This window comes from Carassius gibelio, chromosome A12, assembly GCF_023724105.1.
Source record: "Carassius gibelio isolate Cgi1373 ecotype wild population from Czech Republic chromosome A12, carGib1.2-hapl.c, whole genome shotgun sequence".
Classification (NCBI taxonomy): Eukaryota; Metazoa; Chordata; class Actinopteri; order Cypriniformes; family Cyprinidae; genus Carassius; species Carassius gibelio.
In genome coordinates, this window is record NC_068382.1 from 8,242,284 (window position 1) to 8,261,219 (window position 18,936).

Here is an 18,936-nt window from a genome sequence, read left to right on the forward strand (position 1 = left end):
TAACTGGGATGGTTGCTAGGGTGTTGCTATGCGGTTGCTAGGGTACCCTGAGTGGTTGCTAAGGTGTTGCTATGCGGTTGCTATGGTATCTGGGATGGTTGCTAGGGTGTTGCTATGTGGTTGCTAGGGTACCCTGAATGGTTGCTAAGGTGTTGCTATGTGGTTGCTAGGGTACCCAGGGTGGTTGCTAAGATTTTGGTATGAGGTTGCTAGGATACCCTGGGTGGTTTCTAGGTTGGTTAGGATAGTTGCTAGAGTGTTGCTATGAAGATAGATAGATAGATAGATAGATAGATGAGAATAGATAGATAGAATAGAGTCAGAAGATGGATAGATAGATAGATAGATAGATAGATAGATAGATAGATAGATAGATAGATAGATAGATAGATAGATAGATAGAGTTTTAATATAGATAGATAGATGAGTTTGAAGATAGATAGATAGATAGATAGATAGATAGATAGATAGATAGATAGATAGATAGATAGATAGATAGATAGATTGATAGATAGATATAGTTTGAATATGGATAGATAGATAGATAGATAGATAGATAGATAGATAGATAGATAGATAGATAGATTAGAAACAGACAGATTATAGATAGATAGATAGATAGATAGATAGATAGATAGATAGATATAGTTTGAATATAGATAGATAGATAGATAGATAGATAGATAGATAGATAGATGAGTTTGATTATAGATAGACAGATGAGTTTGTTTATAGATAGATAGATAGATAGATAGATAGATAGATAGATAGATAGAAACAGTCAGATAGATAGATAGATAGATAGATAGATAGATAGATAGATAGATAGATAGATAGATAGATAGAAAGAAACAGTTAGTAGATAGAAACAGTTAGTAGATAGATAGATAGATAGATAGATAGATAGATAGATAGATAGATAGATATAGTTTGAATATGGATAGATAGATAGATAGATAGATAGATAGATAGATAGATAGATAGATAGATAGATGAGTTTGATTATAGATAGACAGATGAGTTTGTTTATAGAGAGATAGAGAGATAGATAGATAGATAGATAGATAGATAGATAGATAGAAACAGTCAGATAGATAGATAGATAGAAACAGTTAGTAGATAGATAGATAGATAGATAGATAGATAGATAGATGAGTTTAAATGAGTTTGAATGGGTTAGTAATAGTACATAGGTTAGTCTGATTGAGTCTAATGGGCTTCAGTGTGTTTAGATTTGAATTTTTGACAGTTGGAGTTTGACGGAATGTTCAGTTGAGCAGAGGCTTTTCAATGTAAGTCTATGGGAGTTTTTATGATTTTTAATCTTCAGTTTAATGAAAAGTATAAGTCCGATCAGTCTAAAAAGATATAGCAACTAACTTCAGATCAGTCTGAAGAGCTGGGCTGAGTTTGGAGTTTGTAGAGTTAAAGCTCTAGGAGGAGTAGCAGTTGAAAATTTTAGTCTCAGAAGAATAATAATAATATTAAGTTTAAATAGAATATCAGTAAGTTGGCTTTCTCAAGCCAACTTAACTAGATAAAAAAGTTCGTCAAGACAAACTTTAAGTTGGCTTGAGAAAGCCTGGCCAGAAAGTCGGAAAAAGTTAGAAAAGTTAGAAAAGTTAGAAAAGTTTGAAAAGTTTGAAAAGTTTGAAAAGTTTAAGAAGTTTAAAAAGTTTTAAGTTTGATGGTATTCAGTCTGAGATAGATAAAATAGATAGATAGATAGATATATAGATATATAGATATATAAATAGATAGATAGATAGATAGATAGATAGACACAGTCAGAAGATAGATAGATAGATCTAGGGTACCCAGGAGTGGTTGCTAAGGTGTTGCTATGTGGTTGCTAGGGTACCCTGAGTGGTTGCTAAGGTGTTGCTATGGTATCTGGGATGGTTGCTAGGGTGTTGCTATGCGGTTGCTAGGGTACCCTGAGTGGTTGCTAAGGTGTTGCTATGCGGTTGCTAGAGTAACTGGGATGGTTGCTAGGGTGTTGCTATGCGGTTGCTAGGGTACCCTGAGTGGTTGCTAAGGTGTTGCTATGCGGTTGCTATGGTATCTGGGATGGTTGCTAGGGTGTTGCTATGTGGTTGCTAGGGTACCCTGAATGGTTGCTAAGGTGTTGCTATGTGGTTGCTAGGGTACCCAGGGTGGTTGCTAAGATTTTGGTATGAGGTTGCTAGGATACCCTGGGTGGTTTCTAGGTTGGTTAGGATAGTTGCTAGAGTGTTGCTATGAAGATAGATAGATAGATAGATAGATAGATAGATAGATGAGAATAGATAGATAGAATAGAGTCAGAAGATGGATAGATAGATAGATAGATAGATAGATAGATAGATAGATAGATAGATAGATAGATAGATGAGTTTTAATATAGATAGATAGATGAGTTTGAAGATAGATAGATAGATAGATAGATAGATAGATAGATAGATAGATAGATAGATAGATTGATTGATTGATAGATATAGTTTGAATATGGATAGATAGATAGATAGATAGATAGATAGATAGATAGATAGATAGATAGATAGATAGATAGATTAGAAACAGACAGATTATAGATAGATAGATAGATAGATAGATAGATAGATAGATAGATAGATAGATAGATAGATAGATAGATATAGTTTGAATATAGATAGATAGATAGATAGATAGATAGATAGATAGATAGATAGATAGATAGATAGATGAGTTTGATTATAGATAGACAGATGAGTTTGTTTATAGATAGATAGATAGATAGATAGATAGATAGATAGAAACAGTCAGATAGATAGATAGATAGATAGATAGATAGATAGATAGATAGAAACAGTTAGTAGATAGAAACAGTTAGTAGATAGATAGATAGATAGATAGATAGATAGATAGATAGATAGATAGATAGATAGCGTGAGATTATAGATAGATAGATAGATAGATAGATAGATAGATAGATAGATAGATAGATAGATAGATAGATATAGTTTGAATATGGATAGATAGATAGATAGATAGATAGATAGATAGATAGATAGATAGATAGATAGATAGATGAGTTTGATTATAGATAGACAGATGAGTTTGTTTATAGAGAGATAGAGAGATAGATAGATAGATAGATAGATAGATAGATAGATAGATAGATAGATAGATAGATAGATAGAAACAGTCAGATAGATAGATAGATAGAAACAGTTTGTAGATAGATAGATAGATAGATAGATAGATAGATAGATAGATAGATAGATAGATGAGTTTAAATGAGTTTGAATGGGTTAGTAATAGTACATAGGTTAGTCTGATTGAGTCTAATGGGCTTCAGTGTGTTTAGATTTGAATTTTTGACAGTTGGAGTTTGACGGAATGTTCAGTTGAGCAGAGGCTTTTCAATGCAAGTCTATGGGAGTTTTTATGATTTTTAATCTTCAGTTTAATGAAAAGTATAAGTCCGATCAGTCTAAAAAGATATAGCAACTAACTTCAGATCAGTCTGAAGAGCTGGGCTGAGTTTGGAGTTTGTAGAGTTAAAGCTCTAGGAGGAGTAGCAGTTGAAAATTTTAGTCTCAGAAGAATAATAATAATATTAAGTTTAAATAGAATATCAGTAAGTTGGCTTTCTCAAGCCAACTTAATAAGTTTAAATACAATATCAGTAAGTTGGCTTTCTCAAGCCAACTTAATAATAATAACTAGATAAAAAAGTTCGTCAAGACAAACTTTAAGTTGGCTTGAGAAAGCCTGACCAGAAAGTCTGAAAAGTTTGAAAAGTTTGAAAAGTTTAAGAAGTTTAAAAAGTTTTAAGTTTGACGGTTTTCAGTCTGAGATAGATAGATAGATAGAGTTTGAAGATAGATAGATAGATAGAGTTTGAATATAGATAGATAGATAGATAAAGTTTGAAGATAGATAGGTAGATAGAGTTTGAAGATAGTGTTTGAAGATAGATAGATAGATAGATAGATTAGTTTTAATATAGATGGATAGAGAGATAAACATCTAACATTACCATGCTGCTAGCATGATTTTAGCATGATTAGCATGCGACTAGCATGTTGCTAGCATGATTTTAGCATGATTAGCATGTTGCTAGCATGATTTTAGCATGATTAGCATGCGACTAGCATGTTGCTAGCATGATTTTAGCATGATTAGCATGTTGCTAGCATGTCTCTAGCATGACTAGCATGCGACTAGCATGTTGCTAGCATGATTTTAGCATGATTAGCATGCGACTAGCATGTTGCTAGCATGATTTTAGCATGATTAGCATGTTGCTAGCATGATTTTAGCATGATTAGCATGTTGCTAGCATGTTGCTAGCATGATTTTAGCATGATTAGCATGTTGCTAGCATGATTTTAGCATGATTAGCATGCGACTAGCATGTTGCTAGCATGATTTTAGCATGATTAGCATGTTGCTAGCATGTTGCTAGCATGATTCTAGCATGATTAGCATGCGACTAGCATGTTGCTAGCATGATTTTAGCATGATTAGCATGTTGCTAGCATGTCTCTAGCATGACTAGCATGCGACTAGCATGTTGCTAGCATGATTTTAGCATGATTAGCATGTTGCTAGCATGATTTTAGCATGATTAGCATGCGACTAGCATGTTGCTAGCATGATTTTAGCATGATTAGCATGTTGCTAGCATGATTTTAGCATGATTAGCATGCGACTAGCATGTTGCTAGCATGATTTTAGCATGATTAGCATGTTGCTAGCATGTCTCTAGCATGACTAGCATGCGACTAGCATGTTGCTAGCATGATTTTAGCATGATTACCATGTTGCTAGCATGATTTTAGCATGATTAGCATGTTGCTAGCATGATTTTAGCATGATTAGCATGTTGTTAGGATAGATAGATAGATAGATAGATAGATAGATAGATAGATAGATAGAAACAGTCAGAAGATAGATAGATAGATAGATAGATAGATAGATAGATAGATAGATAGATAGATAGATAGATAGATAGATAGATAGATAGATAGAAGGAGTCAGAAGATAGATAGATAGATAGATAGATAGATAGATAGATAGAAGGAGTCAGAAGATAGATAGATAGATAGATAGATAGATAGATAGATAGATAGATAGATAGATATAGTTTGAAGATAGATAGATAGAAAGATATATAGATAGATAGATGAGTTTGATTATAGATAGATAGATAGATAGATGAGTTTGATTATAGATAGATAGATAGATAGATAGATAGATAGATGAGTTTGATTATAGATAGATAGATAGATAGATGAGTTTGATTATAGATAGATAGATAGATAGATATATGAGTTTGATTATAGATAGATAGATAGATGAGTTTGATTATAGATAGATAGATAGATGAGTTTGATTATAGATAGATAGATAGATGAGTTTGATTATAGATAGATAGATGAGTTTGAAGATAGATAGATAGAAAGATTTATAGATAGATATATAGATGAGTTTGATTATAGATAGATAGATAGATAGATAGATAGATAGATAGATAGATAGATAGATGAGCTTGATTATAGATAGATGAGTTTGATTATAGATAGATAGATAGATAGATGAGTTTGATTATAGATAGATAGATGAGTTTGATGATAGATAGATAGATAGAAACAGTTAGTAGATAGATAGATAGATAGATAGATAGATGAGTTTGAATATAGATAGATAGATAGATAGATAGATAGATAGATAGATAGATAGATAGATAGATAGATAGATAGATGAGTTTGAATATAGATAGATAGATAGATAGATGAGTTTGAATGAGTTTGAATGGGTTAGTAATAGTACATAGGTTAGTCTGATTGAGTCTAATGGGCTTCAGTGTGTTTAGATTTGAATTTTTGACAGTTGGAGTTCACGGAATGTTCAGATGAGCAGAGGCTTTTCAATGCAAGTCTATGGGATTTTTATGATTTTTAATCTTCAGTTTTATGAAAAGTATAAGTCCGATCAGTTAGAAAAGATATAGCACACCCGGCGAGATTAGTCTGAAGAGCTGGTCCGAGTTTGGAGTCTGTAGAGTTAAAGCTCTAGGAGGAGTTAGAGTTGATAATTTAGTCTAAGAAGAATAATAATAATAACTAGATAAAAAAGTTCGTCAAGACAAACTTTAAGTTGGCTTGAGAAAGCCTAGCCAGTTTAAAGAGTTGAAAATTAAATTTTAAGTTAAGTTAAAAAGTTTGATAATTGCTATGCAGTTGCTAGGGTACCCGGAGTGGTTGCTAAGGTGTTGCTATGCGGTTGCTAGGGTACCCGGAGTGGTTGCTAGGGTGTTGCTATGCGGTTGCTAGGGTACCTGGGATGGTTGCTAGGGTGTTGCTATGCGCTTGCTAGGGTACCCTGAGTGGTTGCTAAGGTGTTGCTATGCGGTTGCTAGGTTACCTGGTATGGTTGCTAGGGTGTTGCTATGTGGTTGCTAGGGTACCCTGAGTGGTTGCTAAGGTGTTGCTATGCGGTTGCTAGGTTACCTGGGATGGTTGCTAGGGTGTTGCTATGCGGTTGCTAGGGTACCCTGAGTGGTTGCTAAGGTGTTGCTATGCGGTTGCTAGGGTATCTGGGATGGTTGCTAGGGTGTTGCTATGCGGTTGCTAGGGTACCCTGAGTGGTTGCTAAGGTGTTCCTATGCGGTTGCTAGGGTATCTGGGATGGTTGCTAGGGTGTTGCTATGTGGTTGCTAGGGTACCCTGAGTGGTTGCTAAGGTGTTACTATGTGGTTGCTAGGGTACCCGGGGTGGTTTCTAGGTTGGTTTGTATAGTTGCTAGAGTTTTGCTATGAAGATAGATAGATAGATAGATAGATAGATAGATAGATAGATAGATAGATAGATAGATAGATAGATAGATAGATAGATAGATAGATTAGAAACAGACAGATTATAGATAGATAGATAGATAGATAGATAGATAGATTAGAAACAGACAGATTATAGATAGATAGATAGATAGATAGATAGATAGATAGATAGATAGATAGATAGATAGATTAGAAACAGTCAGATTATAGATAGATAGATAGATAGATAGATAGATAGATAGATAGATAGATAGATAGATAGATTAGAAACAGACAGATTATAGATAGATAGATAGATAGATAGATAGATAGATAGATAGATAGATTAGAAACAGACAGATTATAGATAGATAGATAGATAGAATAGATAGATTAGAAACAGACAGATTATAGATAGATAGATAGATAGATAGATAGATAGATAGAATAGATAGATTAGAAACAGACAGATTTTAGATAGATAGATAGATAGATAGATAGATAGATAGTTTAGAAACAGACAGATTATAGATAGATAGATAGATAGATTAGAAACAGACAGATTATAGATAGATAGATAGATAGATAGATTAGAAACAGACAGATTTTAGATAGATAGATAGATAGATAGATAGTTTAGAAACAGACAGATTATAGATAGATAGATAGATTAGAAACAGACAGATTATAGATAGAAAGATAGATAGATAGATAGATTAGAAATAGATAGATAGATAGATAGATAGATAGATAGATAGATAGATAAATATATATGACATGATAGATGAGTTTGAATGAGTTTGAATGGGTTAGTAATAGTACATACAATATATACATAGTACATAGACTATGAGTTTAATGGGCTTCAGTGTGTTTAGATTTGAATTTTTGACAGTTGGAGTTTGACGGAATGTTCAGTTGAGCAGAGGCTTTTCAATGCAAGTCTATGGGAGTTTTTATGATTTTTAATCTTCAGTTTTATGAAAAGTATAAGTCCGATCAGTCTAAAAAGATATAGCAACTAACTTCAGATCAGTCTGAAGAGCTGGGCTGAGTTTGGAGTTTGTAGAGTTAAAGCTCTAGGAGGAGTAGCAGTCAAGAGTTTTAGTCTCAGAAGAATAATAATAATAATAATAAGAAGAAGTTTAAATAGAATATCAGTAAGTTGGCTCTCTCAAGCCAACTTAATAATAATAATAACTAGATAAAAAAGTTCGTCAAGACAAACTTTAAGTTGGCTTGAGAAAGCCTGACCAGAAAGTCTGAAAAAGTTTGAAAAGATTGAAAAGTGTAAGAAGTTTAAAAAGTTTTAAGTTTGATGGTATTCAGTCTGAGATCGATAAGATAGATAGATATATATATAGATAGATAGATAGATAGATAGATAGATAGATAGACACAGTCAGATGATAGATAGATAGATCTAGGGTCCCCAAGAGTGGTTGCTAAGGTGTTGCTATGCGGTTGCTAGGGTACCCTGAGTGGTTGCTAAGGTGTTGCTATGCGGTTGCTATGGTATCTGGGATGGTTGCTAGGGTGTTGCTATGCGGTTGCTAGGGTACCCTGAGTGGTTGCTAAGGTGTTGCTATGCGGTTGCTAGGGTATCTGGGATGGTTGTTAGGGTGTTGCTATGCGGTTGCTATGGTATCTGGGATGGTTGCTAGGGTGTTGCTATGCGGTTGCTAGGGTACCCTGAATGGTTGCTAAGGTGTTGCTATGCGGTTGCTAGGGTATCTGGGATGGTTGTTAGGGTGTTGCTATGCGGTTGCTATGGTATCTGGGATGGTTGTTAGGGTGTTGCTATGCGGTTGCTAGGGTACCCTGAGGTGTTGCTAAGGTGTTGCTATGCGGTTGCTAGGGTATCTCGGATGGTTGCTAGGGTGTTGCTATGCGGTTGCTAGGGTACCCTGAATGGTTGCTAAGGTGTTGCTATGCGGTTGCTAGGGTACCCTGAATGGTTGCTAAGGTGTTGCTATGCGGTTGCTATGGTATCTGGGATGGTTGCTAGGGTGTTGCTATGCGGTTGCTAGGGTACCCTGAGTGGTTGCTTAGGTGTTGCTATGCGGTTGCTAGGGTATCTGGGATGGTTGTTAGGGTGTTGCTATGCGGTTGCTAGGGTACCCTGAGTGGTTGCTAAGGTGTTGCTATGGTATCTGGGATGGTTGGTAGGGTGTTGCTATGCGGTTGCTAGGGTACCCTGAATGGTTGCTAAGGTGTTTCTATGTGGTTGCTAGGGTACCCGGGGTGGTTGCTAAGATTTTGGTATGAGGTTGCTAGGATACCCTGGGTGGTTTCTAGGTTGGTTTGGATAGTTGCTAGAGTGTTGCTATGAAGATAGATAGATAGATAGATAAATAGATAGATTAGTCTGAATAGATAGATAGCTAGATTGATAGACAGATGAGTTTGAATATAGATAGATAGTAAGATAGATAGATAGATAGATAGATAGGTTAGAAACTGTCAGATTATAGATAGATAGATAGATAGATATATTAGAAGTATTAGAAGTATTAGATAGATAGATAGATAGATAGATAGATAGATTAGAAACAGACAGATTGTAGATAGATAGATAGATAGATAGATAGATAGATAGATATATAGATAAATAGATTAGAAACAGACAGATTAAAGATAGATAGATAGAAAGATAGATAGATAGATTAGAAACAGACAGATTATAAATAGATAGATAGACAGACAGATAGATAGATAGATAGATAGATAGATAGATAGATAGATAGATAGATATTTAGAAACAGTCAGATTATAGAGAGACAGATAGATAGATAGATTAGAAACACAGATTATAGATAGATAGATAGAAAGATAGATAGATTAGAAACAGACAGATTATAGATAGATAGATTAGAAACAGTCAGATAGATAGATAGATAGATAGATAGATAGATAGATAGATAGATAGATAGATAGATAGATAGATAGATAAATATGATATGATAGATGAGTTTGAATGAGTTTGAATGGGTTAGTAATAGTACATACAATATGTACATAGTACATAGACTATGAGTTTAATGGGCTTCAGTGTGTTTAGATTTGAATTTTTGACAGTTGGAGTTTGACGGAATGTTCAGTTGAGCAGAGGCTTTTCAATGCAAGTCTATGGGAGTTTTTATGATCTTTAATCTTCAGTTTTATGAAAAGTATAAGTCCGATCAGTCTAAAAAGATATAGCAACTAACTTCAGATCAGTCTGAAGAGCTGGGCTGAGTTTGGAGTTTGTAGAGTTAAAGCTCTAGGAGGAGTAGCAGTTGAAAATTTAGTCTCAGAAGAATAATAATAATAAGTTTAAATAGAATATCAGTAAGTTGGCTTTCTCAAGCCAACTTAATAAGTTTAAATAGAATATCAGTAAGTTGGCTCTCTCAAGCCAACTTAATAATAATAAGTTTAAATAGAATATCAGTAAGTTGGCTCTCTCAAGCCAACTTAACTAGAATTAAAAGTTAGTGAACTAACTTTGATGTTGGCTTGGCCATCTTGGCCATGGGGCAAAAGAGCCACAGTACTTGTGTGCCCAACATTCTTGAGTTGCCCCGCAGCAAAAAATAAAAAATAATAATACCATAAAAAATACACCTTATTTCAGTCTTTTTCCATGGTCCCTTGCTGTTTTCTTTTTTAATAAAAAGCCTAGGCTATGATAACAGCTACGACAGGGTTGTCTAGCTGAATGCGAAATAAGTCATGCAAAAACCATAATCTCCTAAATACTATTCAATTTAATCTTATTTTAATAGTACTGACAACATATTTTAAGTTATCACACTACTGAAAAATTAAAGAAGGGACACTATATATAGTATACTTCGGTGAGTCAAGAGCTAAACAAAAAGTTCTGTTTCATTACAAAATACTGTAACTTTTATAAACGTTATACTATCACCACAAAATTTTAATTAATATTTAAAATAAATATTTCATAAAACTGAAACTTAAATATATTATTTTTATAGGCTATACAAAACAGAAAAGAAAAAAGACTAAATAATAAGGCTGAATAAGCTGATCTATAGCATGTTAAATGGTGGTTGCCTGTCTATGAATGGTACACCCCTCTAAGCACACAGAAGTGGTTTGACCCAAGTCCTCAGCAGCCAATTACACTGACCTGTTCAAACTGATTTTTAAGGCATACTTCACTTGTATTTCACGTGTATTTAACTTGTATTTAAAACGTGAAATACACGTTAAATACACGCTGATTTTTCATGAGTAAACAACGCGTATTTAACGCTTTAAATACGTGTTGTCTACGCGTGAAATACACGTATTTAACGTGTATTTGACCCTCTTGGCCTTCCATACACATTAGAAGGGAGACGTGAAAAAAGGACATCGCGTACTTTATCACAGAATATTTGTTCGGCAGCACTTGTTTAGTTTAAAAGTAGACATGTCAAGCTTTCTATAGATATATCTCTCATGTCTCTTCGTTGAGTATTAAGATCAGCGCAGACAAGGTTGAAGACAGCACACCTTGTTTGTTATCTTTATTTTATAAGTGCACAAAGTTTTGTTGTTATTATGTTTGTATCCAAAAAAAGTAGACCCTTTACAGATTCGATTGATGTATTGCTCTTATCTGTACGATTAAAACTGAAAATGTAATTTAAGTAATTGTCAGGGTTATCAGCAGAAAATGACTCAAAACGCGTATATGCGTTAATCGACTCCAGAGTTAAAAGGCTGTCGTGACTTTTTTCCTTCCAGTATTCATAAGCTGTATCACGCTGTCAAATTATATGTCATTTTTCACACATAAACATATCAAAAACACCTGAATTCTGCTCTTGTTGTGTTCTAATGGGTGGACTAGTGCTGTGATATTATTTTTGGAATCTCTTAAAAAATGCTGATGAAGTGCTCATTTCTCTCTCGTCTTTCTCTCTGTTCTTTGGTCAGAGACATAATTTATTAATGAGATATCTGACCCGGTAATAATAACATATGTTGATTTAGCTTGTCAGTGTGAATGAAATGTGTAGCCTATTTATTTGTCTGATCTCGCCCTAAACGCGGCTGTCATGTGACTTTTTTTTCCCTTCGCGATGTCAAATATTGCATTTTGCGCACATACACGGCTCAAAAACCCCTGGATTTTTCTCTTAGTGTGTTCTAATGGGTGGATTGTGTGCATTCGCAGGAATATTTATTTTAAGAAGCTCTTAAAAAATATATATAAATGACTTTACCATGTTGTGACGATGGATAACAATTGATGTGAGGTTCAGCCTGACAGATAAAATCTCACAATCACATATAAACACTCATTTTCATGTGTATAATATATTCTTCTAATTGTTTTGTGCCGTTTCGCTGCAGTGTTTTAATGTGACAGGCTGTAAATTCTCTTCAAGTGTTCAGAGAAATACATGGCGAGCTCGCGGGCAGTCGCGATGCCGCGAATATATCATGTTATTACTTTAAACAGTTCAGAAACATCTGATTTTAGCTCTTGGTGTGTTCTAACGTGTGGATTGCGTGCAATCGCCGTTTTAAAAGGTCTTAAATAAGAAAGAATTCGCTCGTTGTGAGCTCCGTGGAGACAGTAGCAGTGATTCTCTTCAAGTGTTCAGAGAAATACATGGCGAGCTCGCGGGCAGTTGCGCTGCCGCGAATATATCATGTTATTACTTTAAACAGTTCAGAAACATCTGATTTTAGCTCTTGGTGTGTTCTAACGTGTGGATTGCGTGCAATCGCCGTTTTAAAAGGTCTTAAATAAGAAAGAATTCGCTCGTTGTGAGCTCCGTGGAGACAGCAGCAGTGATTCTTCTCTCATCTTTCTGACTGCTCTCTGCCCAGAAATCAATTATTAATGAGCCCTGACCCCTGTAATAATCATATATGTTGGTTTAGCTTGTCAGTTTGAGGGAAAGTGTATTATTTACTTGGTATTTTTAACCGGTTTAAAAGCGAAACGAAACCCGGCCGACTCCTCCCTTAATCTCGGATATTGCAACTAGGGGCGCATTTTTTCTCAGTTAATGTAAGTCTATGGGTAATGTATTTGACATTTAAAAATTAATAAAAAAAAAACTTTAAGTCTGATCAGTCTGAAAAGATATAGCACACACCACCCCTCTATCCCGCAGGTTTCTGCCGAGTTTGGGGCTTGTGGCTTTAAAGCCCTAGGAGGAGTAGCGTTCAGAATTTCTGTCAGAAAAATAATAATAAGAAAAAGAAGAAGAAGAAGAAGTTTAAATAGCATAACAGTATGTTGGCTTGTTGCCAAGCCAACATAACTAGATAAAAAAGTTCGTCAAGACAAACTTTAAGTTGGCTTGAGAAAGCCTGACCAGAAAGTCTGAAAAAGTTTGAAAAGTTTAAGACGTTTAAAAAGTTTTAAGTTTGACGGTTTTCAGTCTGAGATAGATAGATAGATAGATAGATAGATAGATAGATAGATAGAGTTTGAAGATAGATAGATAGATAGATAGAGTTTGAATATAGATAGATAGATAGATAAAGTTTGAAGATAGATAGGTAGATAGATAGAGTTTGAAGATATTGTTTGAAGATAGATAGATAGATACATAGATAGATAGATTAGTTTTAATATAGATGGATATATAGATAGATTAGTTTTAATATAGATAGATAGATAGATAGATAGATAGATAGATAGATACAGTCAGAAGATAGATAGAAAGATTAGTTTTAATATAGATAGATAGAAAGATAGATTTAGATAGATAGATTAGGTTTAATATAGATAGATGAGTTTGATGATAGATAGATGGATAGATAGATTAGTTTTAATATAGATAGATTGATAGATAGATGAGTTTTAATGAACATAGATAGATAGATAGATAGATGAGTTTGAATATAGATAGATAGATAGATAGATAGATAGATAGATAGATAGACACAGTCAGAAGAACGATAGATAGATCTAGGGTCCCCAGGAGTGGTTGCTAAGGTGTTGCTATGCGGTTGCTAGGGTACCCTGAGTGGTTGCTAAGGTGTTGCTATGCGGTTGCTATGGTATCTGGGATGGTTGCTAGGGTGTTGCTATGCGGTTGCTAGGGTACCATGAGTGGTTGCTAAGGTGTTGTTATGCGGTTGCTAAGGTATCTGGGATGGTTGCTAGGGTGTTGCTATGCGGTTGCTAGGGTACCCGGGGTGGTTGCTAGGGTGTTGCTATGCGGTTGCTAGGGTACCCGGTGTGGTTGCTAAGGTGTTGCTATGCGGTTGCTAGGGTACCCGGGATGGTTGCTAGGCTGTTGCTATGTGGTTGCTAGGGTACCCTGGGTGGTTGCTAAGGTGTTGCTATGCGGTTGCTAGGGTACCCTGAGTGGTTGCTAAGGTGTTGCTATGCGGTTGCTAGGGTATCTGGGATGGTTGCTAGGGTGTTGCTATGCGGTTGCTAGGGTACCCGGGGTGGTTGCTAAGGTGTTGCTATGCGGTTGCTAGGGTGTTGCTATGCGGTTGCTAGGGTACCCTGAGTGGTTGCTAAGGTGTTGCTATGCGGTTGCTAGGGTATCTGGGATGGTTGCTAGGGTGTTGCTATGCGGTTGCTAGGGTACCCTGAATGGTTGCTAAGGTGTTGCTATGTGGTTGCTAGGATACCCTGGGTGGTTTCTAGGTTGGTTTGGATAGTTGCTAGAGTGTTGCTATGAAGATAGATAGATAGATAGATAGATAGATAGATAGATAGATAGATAGATAGATAGATAGATATATTAGAAGTATTAGATAGATAGATAGAAAGATAGATAGACAGATAGATAGAATAGAGTCAGAAGATGGATAGATAGATAGATAGATAGATAGATAGATGAGTTTTAATATAGATAGATGAGTTTAAAGATAGATATATAGATAGATAGATAGATAGATAGATAGATAGATAGATAGATAGAGTCAGAAGAAAGATAGAGTTAGATGATTATAGATAGATAGATAGATAGATAGATAGATAGATAGATAGATAGATAGATAGATAGATAGATGAGTTTGAATATAGATAGATAGATAGATAGATAGATAGATAGATAGATAGACAGATAGATAGATAGATAGATATATTAGAAGTATTAGATAGATAGATAGATAGATAGATAGATAGATAGATAGATAGAATAGAGTCAGAAGATGGATAGATAGATAGATAGATAGATAGATGAGTTTTAATATAGATAGATAGATGAGTTTGAAGATAGATATATAGATAGATAGATAGATAGATAGATAGATAGATAGAGTCAGAAGAAAGATAGAGTTAGATGATTATAGATAGATAGATAGATAGATAGATAGATAGATAGATAGATAGATAGATAGATAGATGAGTTTGAATATAGATAGATAGATAAATAGATAGATAGATGAGTTTGAATGAGTTTGAATGGGTTAGTAATAGTACATAGGTTAGTCTGATTGAGTCTAATGGGCTTCAGTGTGTTTAGATTTGAATTTTTGACAGTTGGAGTTTGACGGAATGTTCAGTTGAGCAGAGGCTTTTCAATGTAAGTCTATGGGATTTTTATGATATTTAATCGTTATTTTTATGAAAACCGTAAGTCCGATCAGTTAGAAAAGATATAGCACACCCGGCGAGATCAGTCTGAAGAGCTGGGCCGAGTTTGGAGTCTGTAGAGTTAAAGCTCTAGGAGGAGTTAGAGTTGATAATTTTGTCTCAGAAGAATAATAATAACTAGAATTAAAAGTTAGTGAACTAACTTTGATGTTGGCTTGGCCATCTTGGCCATGGAGCAAAAGAGCCAAAGTACTTGTGTGCCCAACATTGAGTTGCCCCGCTGCAAAATTAATACACATAATAATGCCATAAAAAAATACACCTGCAACAGTCTTTTTCCATGCTCCCTTGCTGTTTTCTTTTTTTAATAAAAAGCCTGGGCTATGATAACAGCTATGACAGGGTTGTCTAGCTGGATGTGAAATAAGTCATGCCTATTTTTCTCGTGTATGTATTTCACAGTCCTGCCACCGTTGCGTTGTGGGCAACGACACACAAGATTACTGAAACAATGCATTTTAAATCAAGGAGATCATAAGGGGTCCAAGCACAATGGTTTGTATAGATGATGCAGTTACACACTGTTTAAAATTGTTTAATTTGTACTGTATGTTCATTCTATTTATTTATTTGTGCTATTTACATAATGTTTACTTTTTTTAAGTTTGTTTTTGTTAATGTAAAATAGCACTGCATAGTCTTCACTGTAAGATAAAATACACAATCAAACCAAAATGTATTCAGACACCTTCAACATTTCTCACATAATCACAGTTTATTTGCTGTAGTTTAGAAACTGGTAATAATATATGACAATAACTCAGAACAAATTCATCTTGATAATTTCGGATAACTTTGATAAAAAGATATGTAATGGAATCAACCAAAACTTCAGACTGTCAGTATGACAATATTTACACAACTATCAATACTTTGTTGAACAGTTACCAAGCAAGAAATGCTTAATTTGGTTCAGTCTGTGGTGTGAAAAGGTTGCATTAACAATTAAAGAAAGAAACACTTAAGCAAAACATGGGCAGGTCCTTAATTATTATTTTTTAAAATCAATTTCACTGGTAGCCTACTGTATGAAGAATTAGTGGGTATAATATTTCACAGATCACTATTTTGCCATACTCACTTACATAAATGAACTAGTGGCCTGCACCCACTAGTAAAACAATTCTATCTTATTTTTGGATTGACTTTGGATAAATTCTTGTACTACAAGGTAATTCAGTCAAGAGCAGTGAGTGATTTACTTTCATTTTCATACATTAAAGACTAAGATAAAGCAGAGCTAGTAAATTAGGCGCGGTCCCTTTAAGAGACAAACGCATCCATTATGATGATACACATCCGATTTTTTTTTTTGCAAATCTTTACTTTCACTTAAGACATAACCACATACTTATTCGAACACACTTTCCAACACGGGTATTTCGACATATTTTGTATGTATTTGTTGTCGGTACAAAAGCAAGAAGACTTTGAGACGCGTCTCTGCTTGCTCCCTGAACAACACCGCGCTGCTGAATTGAGCTCTTTTGCTTTTCGCTCTTTTTTCTGTTTATTTAAACTGCGATTTGAATTTGTTCGTTCAGGTCCAGGAGGAAGTGAACGTCCTGAACGACAGCTCTGTTCAGTGTTGCTGTCCCTGTCCGCGATACGCGCGGCTCTCTCTCGTGCACACGCGCCATCAGCTGCTCAGTTCAGCTTTCCCGCAGCGCGGGGCTGAAGCCAACTTGATGTGTTGAATGCTCGGAGCACGTTATAAAACGTATTCTTAAAATACACATTTCTGTTTTAATAAATGGTCATATTAAATCATAGCATAACACATAAGTAGGTACAAAAATAATCAGTGATGCATGCGACCCTTTTGGTCTCAGTGTAGCTCCCTGCTTTACCATGTTATGCAACGCTGAGCAATTGCTGCGACGTTAAGCCTGACAGAGAAATCTCACAAGCACATATAAACACTCATTTTCATATGTGTAATATATTCTTCTAATTGTTTTGTGCCGTTTCGCTGCAGTGTTTTAATGTGAAAGGCTGTAAATGTGTACTTCAAGTGTTCAGACAAATACATCGCGAGCTCATCTGTGACGTTCAGCATGATGATTCAGTTAGAAACCAGCTAAGACCAGCGTGACAGTGGCCAAAACTACTTTAAAACCATATAATATATTATTCTAATTGTTTTGTGCCGTTTCGCTGCAGTGTTTTAATGCGAAAGGCTGTAAATTCTCTGTGGACTTCAAGTGTTCAGAGAAATACATCGCCAGCTCGCGAGCAGTTGGCTGCCGCGAATATATAATGTTATTACTTTAAACAGTTCAGAAACATCTGAATTTAGCTCTTGGTGTGTTCTAACGTGTGGATTGCGTGTAATCGCGTTTTTAAAAGGTCTTAAATAAGAATGAATTCGCTAGTTCTCGGCTCCGTGTAGACAGCCTGGGCTGAGCAGCAGTATTTTTAACCAGTTTAAAAGTGAAACGAAACCCGACTCCGCCCCTAAATGTCATTGCAACTGTAGGGGCGCAATTTTTCTCAGACAATGTAAGTCTATGGGTAATGAATTTTGACATTTAAAAATTAATAAAAAAAAAACTTTAAGTCTGATCACTCTGAAAAGATATAGCACACACCACCGCTCTATCCCGCAGGTGTCTGCCGAGTTTGGGGCTTGTGGCTTTAAAGCCCTAGGAGGAGTAGCGTACAGAATTTCTGTCAGAAAAATAATAATAAGAAAAAGAAGAAGTTTAAATAGCATAACAGTATGTTGGCTTGTTGCCAAGCCAACATAATAAGTTTAAATAGAATATCAGTAAGTTGGCTTTCTCAAGCCAACTTAACTAGATAAAAAAGTTCGTCAAGACAAACTTTAAGTTGGCTTGAGAAAGCCTGGCCAGTTTAAAGAGTTTAAAATTAAATTTTAAGTTAAGTTAAAAAGTTTGATAATTGCTATGCAGTTGCTAGGGTACCCGGAGTGGTTGCTAAGGTGTTGCTATACGGTTGCTAGGGTACCCGGAGTGGTTGCTAGGGTGTTGCTATGCGGTTGCTAGGGTACCTGGGATGGTTGCTAGGGTGTTGCTATGCGGTTGCTAGGGTACCCTGAGTGGTTGCTAAGGTGTTGCTATGCGGTTGCTAGGGTATCTGGGATGGTTGCTAGGGTGTTGCTATGAAGTTGCTAGGGTACCCTGAGTGGTTGCTAAGGTGTTGCTATGCGGTTGCTAGGTTACCTGGGATGGTTGCTAGGGTGTTGCTATGCGGTTGCTAGGGTACCCTGAGTGGTTGCTAAGGTGTTGCTATGCGGTTGCTAGGGTATCTGGGATGGTTGCTAGGGTGTTGCTATGCGGTTGCTAGGGTACCCTGAGTGGTTGCTAAGGTGTTCCTATGCGGTTGCTAGGGTGTTGCTATGCGGTTGCTAGGGTACCCTGAGTGGTTGTTAAGGTGTTACTATGTGGTTGCTAGGGTACCCGGGGTGGTTTCTAGGTTGGTTTGGATAGTTGCTAGAGTGTTGCTATGAAGATAGATAGATAGATAGATAGATAGATAGATAGATAGATAGATAGATAGATAGATAGATAGATTAGAAACTGTCAGATTATAGATAGATAGATAGATTAGAAAC

At 35.5% G+C, this 18,936-nt stretch overlaps 1 long non-coding RNA gene across 1 annotated transcript; it reads right to left on the minus strand.

Annotated features, from left to right (window-relative positions):
* Nucleotides 1–5,737: 5,737 nt before the first annotated feature.
* LOC128025057 (uncharacterized) lies at nt 5,738–18,668 on the minus strand. Its single transcript, XR_008186091.1, has 3 exons — nt 18,545–18,668; nt 18,373–18,458; nt 5,738–6,307 (listed from the first exon to the last, which is right to left on the minus strand). It is a non-coding gene; the product is annotated as an uncharacterized LOC128025057 (long non-coding RNA).
* Nucleotides 18,669–18,936: the final 268 nt, after the last annotated feature.